This window comes from Equus asinus, chromosome 10 (genome assembly GCF_041296235.1).
Source record: "Equus asinus isolate D_3611 breed Donkey chromosome 10, EquAss-T2T_v2, whole genome shotgun sequence".
Classification (NCBI taxonomy): Eukaryota; Metazoa; Chordata; class Mammalia; order Perissodactyla; family Equidae; genus Equus; species Equus asinus.
Genome location: NC_091799.1, coordinates 35,159,319 through 35,170,016, shown reverse-complemented (window position 1 = coordinate 35,170,016; position 10,698 = coordinate 35,159,319). Strand labels below are relative to the sequence as shown.

General features: G+C 42.6%; 1 pseudogene; it reads left to right on the top strand.

The window, feature by feature from the left end:
* The first annotated feature begins 1,028 nt into the window (after positions 1-1,028).
* LOC106826872 (ribose-5-phosphate isomerase pseudogene) lies at positions 1,029-2,103 on the top strand (annotated as a pseudogene).
* Positions 2,104-10,698: the final 8,595 nt, after the last annotated feature.

Genomic DNA, 10,698 nt, shown 5'->3' with positions numbered 1-10,698 from the left:
TCACAAGGATAAACAACCAATACACTTAAAGCCATTCTGTACCCATACGGCCATTCTGTTTTTCACATTCAGTACAGTATTCAATAAACTACATGAGATAATCAACATTTTACTATATGATTTTGCCCAACTGTAGGCTAATGCAAGCATTCTGTAGGCTAGGTTAAGCTATGATGTTCAGTAGGTCAGGTGTGTAGGAGAGGAAGAACATTTTTTTTACCCTTTATAGGTCCTTCTGGTTGGTCTATGAAGTAAATTGACATGAGGCAGAATAAAGGAGAAAGTCAAACAAAGCTTTATAACAAGCACACATGCGAGAAACCCAGGAAAACTGAGTAATTCATCAGAATGGCCAAGGCTGTTACCTTAAATACTATCTTCAGCTAAAGACAAAGGAGGATGTTGGGGGTGAGGGGGGAGTCAGTTATGGGGGATTACCAGAAAAGCACAGTAAACAAGAGTAAGGTTATTAGGCAGATTTAAGTCTTTGCCTTCCACGTTGATAAGAGTTTCTAGAGATAAGTTCACCTCCCCTTTCTTCCTGGTACAGAAAGGGAGACATCTTTACAAATGGAGATTTCCCTTACATTACATTACATTACAAATGTAAATGTCTCTTACAAAGGGTAACTTCTACTTGGTTTTCACACCTTTCCCCATATCTGTAATTTTGTTTGTTTGTTTGTTTAAAGATTTTTTTAAATTTTTTCCCTTTTTCTTCCCAAAGCCCCCTGGTACATAGTTGTATATTCTTCGTTGTGGGTCCTTCTAGTTGTGGCATGTGGGACACTGCCTCAGCATGGTTTGATGAGCAGTGCCATGTCCGCACCCAGGATTGGAACCAACGAAACACTGGGCCGCCTGCAGCGGAGCCCGAGAACTTAACCACTCGGCCATGGGGCCAGCCCCCCCATGTCTGTAGTTTTTAAAAGTAACTAGCCCAAAATAATCCTTATGCCAAAGAGACACATTTTGGAGTGGCCAATTCTGATCCCCCACAGGTGTATTAAACATACTTTCGACTTACAATGGATTTATCAGGATGTAACCCTACCGTAAGTCAAGGAAGATATATATAATTGTAGTTTCTTCACACAATGGGATGAATACTATACAGCAGTGTTAATGAACAAACTACTGCTACCTGTAACATGAATAAATCTAACCAACATGTTGAGCAAAAGATGCCAATTATAAAAGTATTCATGGAGTGAGGCGTCGCGGGCCGGGGGCGTGGCCTCTGGCGGAGACGGGAACGGTTGGAGTGGGACGTCCCGGGCTCCCACGTGCAGCTGCTGGGGCTGGCGCAGTCCGGGACCCGCAGCGGCGCTGGCAACACAAACACCAGCGGCCAGGACGCTAATAGCGTTTGCCCGGCCCCCTCCACGATGTCCAAGGCCAAGGAGGTCAAGAAGCTGGCGGGCCGCGCGGCCGTGGAGAACCACGTGAGGAATAACCAAGTACTGGGAATTGGAAGTGGTTCTACAATTGTCCCTGCTGTGCAACGAATAGCTGAAAGAGTGAAACAAGAGAATCTGAACCTCGTCTGTATTCCCACGTCCTTCCAGGCCCGTCAGCTCATCCTGCAATACGGCTTAATTCTCAGTGACCTGGACCGACATGCAGAGATGGACCTTGCCATTGATGGTGCTGATGAAGTAGATGCTGACCTCAGTCTCATCAAGGGCGGTGGAGACTGCCTGACCCAGGAGAAAATTGTGGCTGGCTATGCCAGTCGCTTCATCGTGATTGCTGATTTCAGGAAAGATTCAAAGAACCTTGGGGATCAATGGCACAAAGGAATCCCCATCGAGGTCATCCCAATGGCCTGTGTCCCAGTGAGGCGAGCTGTGACCTAGAAGTTTGGGGGTGCGACTGAACTTCGAATGGCCATCAAAAAGGCAGGTCCTGTGGTGACAGATAATGGGAATTTTATCCTGGACTGGAAGTTTGACGGGGTACACAAATGGAGTGAAGTGAACACAGCTATCAAAATGATCCCAGGCGTGGTGGATACAGGCCTATTCAACAACATGGCTGAGAGAGTTTATTTCGGGTTGCAGGACGGCTCAATGAACATGAGGGAGAGGCCTTTCTGTTGACCCTGTAAGAGCAGAGTGTGTTCACCTTGAGCCTCCAGCCCACAGTTGAGGTGCACATGCCTCTCCAGGGGTCCTTGCCTTAATGGATCTGCCAGGCGGACAGCTGGCAGGGTCGAGGGTTGGATTCAATCCAGTCTTTTGAAGTATTGTTACTAAATGTCTTTTTAAAAAGAGAAATATATATATTTTTACTATGAACAATACTCAGGGTTTTTTTATAATGTAGAACTTGATTTCATGTTTTATATGAAACATTTACCAAAAAAAAAGAAGGGGACTATCTTTTAAACTTTTAACTTGAGCCTGCTGGTTAAGCTTCTGAATATTGGGTTTGCTGAGAAATGTAAATCAAACCTTTTCTTTAAACTGGTAAAATGAAGGACCCGCCCGGCAGTGATTCCCTGATGCCTTACTGGAAACATTGGTTTACTTTTCTACCACACTCTGTTTAGTTTTTAGTTTTCGTTGTGATCACGCACAATACCTGGTTACATATTTTAAGATGAGGTTTACAAAAGTCTGGTGAGTGGTGCAGTGTGGTGTGTAGTGACCCAGTGTAAATTATCAGGGAGAAAATGTGGTGGTTCTTCTGCTAAGATCAGGGGGTTCATTCAGACCCCTGTTGGAAGCAGTTGCCCAGAAACACTTGCCAGTACTGCCAAAGCACTACTGTGAAATGTGAAATACTTTTTAATGATTGCCTTTTTGTTAATATTTTTTCCATTCCTTTATTATTACTTGCATGACTTGGCATCAGAAGTTGTCACCTCTTTATATTGTTTGAAATAAAACAGTATGGTGCCCCCCCCAAAAAAAGTATTCATGACTTCATTAAGATGAAGTTCAAAAACACACAGGCTGGAAATCAGATAGCAATTATCATTTGGAGGGTCATAAATGGATTGGAGGAGGAGCAGGGATTCTGGGGTCCTGGTGATATTCTATTTCTTGATCTGATTCTGGTTACATAGGTGGGTTCACATTGTAAAAATTCAGAGCTGTACCTTTGTAACTTGACTGCTTTTCTATTTGAATGTTCATCTCAATTAAAAAGAAAAGTTTACTTTAAAGAAAAGTGCCTGGTATGATGGGAAATGCTGAACAAGTCAGCCTAGCTGGAGTCGTGAAGGAGAAGACTGAAGGCAGGTGAGAAGGGAGCCAGAAGATGGAAGGGCCTTGAGTTCCAGACCACAGGGTTTAGCCTTTGTTCCACAGGCAAAGGAGTGCCACCAACTGCTCTTGTTTTTGTTTTTTGAGATAATTGTAGATTCATACGCAGTTGTAAGAAACAATACAGATAAATCCAATATATCCTTCATCCAGTTTCCCCTAATGCTGACATCTTCCAGACCTATAGTACAGTATCACAACTAGGAAACTGGCATTGATACAATCTACCCACCTTATTCAAATTTCACCAAATTCACATGCACTCATTTGTGCCTGTATGCATGTGTTTAATTCTACGCAATTTTACCATGTGTAGATTCATGTGGCTACCACCACAGTCAAGATACATACAGAATAGTTCCATCACTAGGATCCCTTGTGCTGCTCTTTCAAGGAATGGTTAAACAAAAGGTGGTACATCTATACCATGGAATACTACTCAGCAATAAAAGGGAATAAACTATTGATACACACAACAACATGGATAGATCTCAAGGGAATTATGGTGAGTGAAAAAGCCTATCTCAAAAGGTTTATATACTGTATAGTTCCATTTATATAACATTATTGAAATGACAAAATTATAGAGATGCAAACATTAGTGGTTGCCAGGGGTTAGGGAATGGGGGAGGGAGGGAAGTGGCTATAAAAGAGTAGCTACAAAAGCTTTTGAGCAGAGGAGAGATATGAATAGCACAGGCCCAGACCACCCCTACCCCAATGCCACTGCCACCCTCAGAAGCTGCCTCGTGCTGCTTTAATACCTAGTGCATTAACAATGGCTTGGGTTTTAATTAAAGGGTCCTGTTGATAATGGGCCCTCCCCACTGGCAGTCAATCTAGTATCATCCGTCCAGTGAGGAAGGGTGCTCGCTCCTCTGCACCAAATCATCAATAGGTGACAACTTTTTGTTCCACTGCAGACATCCTAGAAGAGCTGAGAGCACTTTGACATAGTCAGTGCACTAGTTGTCTTGTGAGTTTGGGAGGGCTTTTCTTTTTCCTCTTGCTCCTGTTTCTTCCCTGGATATTATTCTATTAAACTGTTTTAAAAACAAAATATGTTGTTGAGGATTTGGAGGGGTTGGTGGTTAGTATGACATTTCTCTGTTATTTTGAAATTAGACCCATAGGAAGCCTCAAGGCACACATTAAAGTCTGACATAATACAGTTACAAAGGAGGATTAAGGGGGCTGATGATCTCCCACAAACAGGCAACTCCCTGATGTACTAATGAATGGCACACTGGGCCCCAGGGCCAAGTAAGGAGAGAAAGTGCATTTCACAAACACACACCAGGGAGAAAATCCATGCCCTGTAGAGAGTTATGCTAGGCCTCAGGTACAACCAACCTGTAAGTATAACTTTGACTCTGCTTTAATCCTATGAGCCAAGCCCTGTGCATCCTGCTGGGGAAACCTTCTCTGCAGTAAGGAGATGACCTATGATATGGGGATGGAAGAGCTTCTTAGAGGGGGACATGTGAGCTGGGCCTAAAGGATAAGCCGTTTGCTGGGTAGCAAAGGGGAGAAGAGAGTGGTATTCCAGACAAAGAGAATAGCATGAAGAAAGCTACAAGCTTGGAGTGAACTGGGGTGACTGGGGAGTGCAACATGCAGAGAAAAGTAGGGGAAAATGAGGCAGGAGAAGTAAGGTGGCTACCAGATGAGGAAGGACCTTGTCTGTCATGATAAAGAACTCAGTCTTTAAGCAATGGACAAGCATTAACAGTTTTGAAAGCAGGTGTATGATCAGTATTTTAGAAAGACTAATAGAGTGGCCCCTTGCAAGCAGATAAATTAGAAGCGGCGAGACTCTGGTCAGAGACATCAGTTAGGAGTCCAATGCCTCCTCTCATCCTCCTCACTAAGCCTGAGCCAAAGAAATGATCCGACTTCCCAGAGATTTACATGTTAAGGTGGTTTGACTACAAGCACTCCCTTCTCTTGTCGAGACATGACTTGTCAAAACCAGGATCAGGCTCTTGCTGATTGAAAAAGGAAAAAAGCATTGAGAACTGTTTAAAAAGGGGTGGAGGCTCCCAGCTCCAGGATACAAGATTCAGACCTTCTGAGCCTGTATGGTGAACCATCAGTGCTCTGAGGGCCTTCTTGAGAAAGATCTAGTGCTGTGTCCAGGCTGGGGAGTCAGGATGTCTGGGCACAGCTGGTAGATGGGAAGTGGTCTGAGAGATGTCTGTATGGAGGGTAACTAAGGAGCCTCCCGGGAAGGAACATATCCTAAGGGAAGAAAGATCCTGCTAGGCCTATAAGAAAGTCCTAAGTCCTGAGTTCAGCCAAGTGTCTGAGCCTCCAATTTGTTTCTTGACTCAGCCTCCATTGGGTTCATGTCAGACTTCTCTGTTGAGCAAAAGGCTATAAGATGGAAACAGCTTGGACCTCAGGCAGCTCTGCTTCGGGGTGCCTCTAACAGAGTGTAGCAAAGGTGGAGGAGAGAGTCCTCCTCCATAACTTCTGGTACCTGAGGGCTCCGGGTGGCAGCAGTGAAGAAATGCAAGAGAGGGGGCCGGCCCTGTGGCCGAGTGGTTAAGTTCGCGCACTCCACTTTGGCGGCCCAGGGTTTCACTGGTTCGAATCCTGGGGGCAGGCATGGCACCGCTCATCAGGCCACGCTGAGGCAGCGTGCCACATGCCACAGAGGGATCCAAAGCTAGAATACGCAACTGTGTGCTGGGGGGATTTGGTGAGAAGGAGCAGAAAAAAAAAATTGGCAAGAGTTGTTAGCTCAGGTGCCAATCTTCAAAAAAAAAAGAAAGGAAAGAAAAATGCAAGAGAAGTCACAACCATTTACAGACTGGCACACAACAGTGTCCCAGGCCATGCCTACCTTGCAGCAGCAATGCCCACCACAGGATGGCCCCACCCTGCAGAGTCCTCCATGGTGGCATGCCATGGACATGAGAGCAGTGGAAATACCGAACTCATGGGAAATGAGTTTTAAAAAGTTGCTGGTGACGTGGATGGAGCCTCTGCACAGATAGTCAGGGACCAAAGTAGGTTAATTATATCCCAAAGTGAAAGCAGGACTGCCTCACTGAAGTTTTCATTTGTCAAGTTCTGAATGAAGTATTGTTCATACAAGGAAATATTAATAATGTGGGACAGTCTAACGATGAAGCAGAATTAGAATTTAACTAGGACGGGCAGAAAACTTTTAAGACTGCCCCCTCTGCCACAATCCGACATCATCTCCTCTGAACTTAATAGCTTTGAGTGGCAGACACTTGTGTAATGACTTTCCCAGTGTTCCTATTGTTCCAGGCTATGTAAGTGCCTCCCAATACCTCTGTTATTTCCCTACATTCCTTCTTAGGAATCAACCAGACCTACATTCAAATGTTTAGTAACTTGAGATTTTCAAACACATGGTCGTGACGATATCTTAGAATATGAAATTCAAATATCAAATTCAAGACCAGAGCCCTGGATGTGATAACAGGAGGAATTCTTTTGTTTAATGTGTTACCATGGTGATAGGAGGTTGATGGAATCAAAAGCATCTAGAATTACTATAATGTGAGAGATTATAAAATCTTCGTGAAAGGATCCATGTCTGAGTCAGGCATGGACTGGGATATTGCCCTCCTTGGATGTGGTGGACACTATGTAATCAATAAAATCTCCACAAACTTTACTGCTAAGACTCACCTCCAAGTTACTTTGGGATCCTAAGAGCCCAACTTACTGATGATGGATGGGGCTTGAATAGCAGTTATAATCAAAGTGTTGCTTCCCTTCCAGTTCCAAGCTGAGTCATATTACAAACACATAACTCAAATTTTGCTGTGCTAAATGAACAGACTGTACAAATTAGCTCCATTCCTCAAACATGCCAAGTTCTTCCCCTTGCCTTCTCAATTCTAGTCCTCTTTTACCGGAACACTCTGAACCTAGATCTTTGCATAGCCACCTACTTAGCATGCACGTCTTAACTCAAATGTCACCTTCTCGGGCTATGGGGCTACCTCTAGGGTGTTGGCAATGTTCTACTTCTTGGCCTAGGTGGTGGTTACACAGGTGTGTTCATTTTGCAGAAATTCATCAAGCTGTACACTTAAGACTTGTGCACTTCAACAAAGTTTATTTTACAAAATAAGTTTATTCTACAAAATAAGGCTTCCTCAGAGAAGCCTTCCCTGACCATCCCATGCTTCCCCACACTCTGACTGTCATGTTAGCCTTATTTATTATCTTCATGGCACTTTAACTATCTTAAATTAACTTGTCTATATTTCTGTTTACTTATTTATTTTCTGTCTCCTCTAGAATATAAGCACCAAGAGAGAACAAAGACAACACCTGTCATTGCATGCTGTATTCCTAGTGTCTATAACAGTGCCTGGCAAAGAGTAATTAAGAAAGAACAAATAGATGAATAAATGGGTAACAACTCTCTCCCAGCCCTGTTCTGAATTATCTGCATACTTAGAATGTCTGAGTGAAGGATGAAGATGTCTCCTTTGTTAAGCCACATACCAGGGATTCTCAAGTTCTTTGAGGCCACAATACACTCTGGTCAGGGAAGGGTAACACATTTCTTCTGTTCCTGGGAGAACAGCCAAGACCCTACCCTGGAGTCCCTCAGTCCTGGGATCCCTTGTATGCTCTGTGACCTCCCTAAGCCTCCCCTCCTCATGTATAAAGTGGTGAAAATAATACCTACTTCAGTGGCAGTTATGAACATTAAATGAAAAAATAAACATAAAACTGCTTTTAAAGTAATGTAAATGGAAATATTAAACTACTTTTAAATAGACTATTATCATTATTATTTTCAGAATAATTCAAGGAATGGCTTTGCCTTTAGCAGAACTCATTTACTTTTAGACAATGTCAAGAATGAATGAAAACAAAGAAAGATTTCCTTCCTTCTGTGTGGAAGAAAAAGGTGCACTTGTTTGTCTATAAAACAAAAAAGTGGTAGACTGTGAGGGTGCATGAGTGAATTTTCTAGGGTACTAATGACATTCTGTTTCGCAATCTGAGTGCTAAGTACATGAGTGGGTTCCACTTGTAAAAAACTGAGCTACAGACAATTTTTATGTTTTCCTATATGTAATTATACTTTAATAAAGAAGTCTTTCAAATATGTGGCAAATTCAACTTTATTTCCAAAGGCTACTATAAGGAACACCTACACTACTCCTACGTTTCTCCTTCACTCTCACATACTGTCACACTCACAGCACTTCTGACACCAGATGTATGGGAGTTTTTCCCACACCAAGCAATTCTGCGACACCAGCTGGGTATCCTACAATTTAACTCAATTCTGACACTATCTACCTGGAGATAACATCAGAGCCCACAGGTTATGGGCTCAGTCCTACAAGACTGGCGCCCCCATCCCCACATCAGATGCCAACACAAGTCCAGGCTATTACCTGTTTCTGACTGATGGGCTATAAATCAGAAGTTCCTATGACCCCCTCCTCAGGTTTGATTATTTGCTAGAACAGCTCAAAGAACTCAGGGAAACAGTTACTTACCAGTTTATTACATAATAAAGGATATGATAAAGGATACAGACAAATAGCCATATGAAGAGAGACATAGGGCCCGTCTGGGAGGGTTCTGAGCACAGGAGCTTCTGTCCCCGTACAGTTGAGGTGCATGACCCTCCAAGTACATGGACTTGTTCACCAAGCTAGAAGCTCTCCAAACCTGGTACTTCTGGGATTTTTATAGAGTTTATCACATGATCAATCATTAACTTCATTTCCAGCCACTCTCCCCTTTCTGGAGAATGGAGAGTGGAGCTGAAAATTTCAAGCTTCTAAACATGGTTTGGTCTTTCTGGTGACCAGCGCCCATCCAGGAGCCCACCAAGAGTCACCTCATTAAAACAAAAGACACTGCTAACAGCCAAGAAATTCTAAGGGATTTAGGGGCACAGTGTCAGGAATCAGGGTCAAAGACCAAATAGTAGAACAAGAGATGCTCCTAGTGTTCTTATCACTTAGGAAATTACAAGGGTTTTAGGAGCTCTACAGGGGCAGATACCAACATGCATTTTTTACTATTTCATAGCTACTAATATAAAATACACAACACAAGCTTCTACAGGGATCTCTAACTGCTGATATTTTTAACTGGATAGTCAAAAGGTTGTTCCATTGGCTATAAGACTGACCTGATAAAAATTACCAATTTTGCCAATTAACAAATTCAAAATTCTACTTATACTACCACTGTGGAGAACCACTTATATCCTTTCTTAGGTAAAAAGTTCCTGATTATAATTCTGTGTCAAAATAATTTATTAATTTTGGATTCTGCTGTATTATACATAGTAAAGACACATAAATAGAGTACAGAAAAGTCAAACATTTTCATTTATTTATGGGCTCTGATTCTCTCATTCAGAGCAAAACCATCTGCTTAAAGCTCATAAACAATTAGAACTGAACACAATAATACATTTGAGGCTAATTAACTTACAAATTGATTCCCTGCATAGAATGGCCGGAAGTCTATAATGTTCTCCCCAGTTTTAAGACATGAATCAGTTAGATCCATTAATGAAACTCTTTCTACTCTTGGTGCCCATTTAATTCAACACACATGTCCTGGGCCACTGGTTCTGTTGATCTTTGTGCTGGTCACTAAGAAGACTAATATGAATCCAGTGCGATAGCCCTGCCCTACAGGGCCAGCCTACCTAGCAATCCTGCCCACCAAAAGACAACTGAACTTCAAATAATGGTAGGCATCATTAGTATTAACTGAGTTTCAGTAGAACAACATGAAATGACCCATTTCCTGATTTTTTTTTTTTTTTTAAAGATTTTATTTTTTTCCTTTTTCTCCCCAAAGCCCCCCCGGTACATAGCTGTATATTCTTGGTTGTGGGTCCTTCTAGTTGTGGCATGTGGGACGCCGCCTCAGCGTGGTTTGATGAGCAGTGTCATGTCCGCGCCCAGGATCCGAACCAACGAAACACTGGGCTGCCTGCAGCCGAGCGCGCGAACTTAACCACTCGGCCACGGGGCCAGCCCCCCCATTTCCTGATTTTTAAAAAAATGTTTATTTATTTATTTATACATCCTTTCCTATTTCCATATTAGGTCTGTTTTCCTGAAGTATTTCCAAATGAACTAAAATGTGTGCTTTTACGTTTCCTGTGGAAAACAACTGAGGAAGTCTTTGGAAATCGCCTGAATTTCACCAATTCCCTCAGTCTTCCCAAGAATCCAAGAAACTGCTGGAAAAATTTAAATAAATAAATGATTTTTTTTAAGTGGGAAATAGTTTTATTCTAACCATTCGGTCAGATTCCATGGATCCGTTCTCCAAAAGGGCTAATTATATCACAAATACTAATAACCATAGCACCTAAAACAAAGACCCAAGTTAGTTCATTCCAGAGGGAGGAGAGACAACAGTCAGTTTCCATCCATATTTG